This window comes from Ipomoea triloba, chromosome 16 (genome assembly GCF_003576645.1).
Source record: "Ipomoea triloba cultivar NCNSP0323 chromosome 16, ASM357664v1".
NCBI classification, from domain to species: Eukaryota; Viridiplantae; Streptophyta; class Magnoliopsida; order Solanales; family Convolvulaceae; genus Ipomoea; species Ipomoea triloba.
The window spans coordinates 2,875,957-2,876,316 of NC_044931.1; positions in this window are offsets into that span (position 1 = coordinate 2,875,957).

The following is a 360-nucleotide window of genomic DNA, read 5'->3' on the forward strand; positions in this document are numbered from 1 at the left end:
AAGTGTGAGATGGACATATGAAGTGTATCCAAAAATGTTTATGAAAACTTACGTTGAAAGACGTATGCTATTTTGGTATAAAGGTTGTCAAAACCTTATTGTTTGAGAAAATGATGTTTGAAAATCCTTCAGAGGCTAATGAAGTAGCCGATTTCAAGTATTGGACTCATTTGTGAAATATGTCCAAATGAGATGATTTGTTGTAAGAAAACTGAAGGAAGGATAACGTTTTCAAAACCGTAGTTTCTAAAGTAAGTGAGGAAGACCTTGATTGACCCACGGGTGGCTTTAAGTGCCCTTGCCCAGTGGTCGTTATATTATATTGTTAGAGCGAAGTCTATTCGCCGTTATGTCGTCATG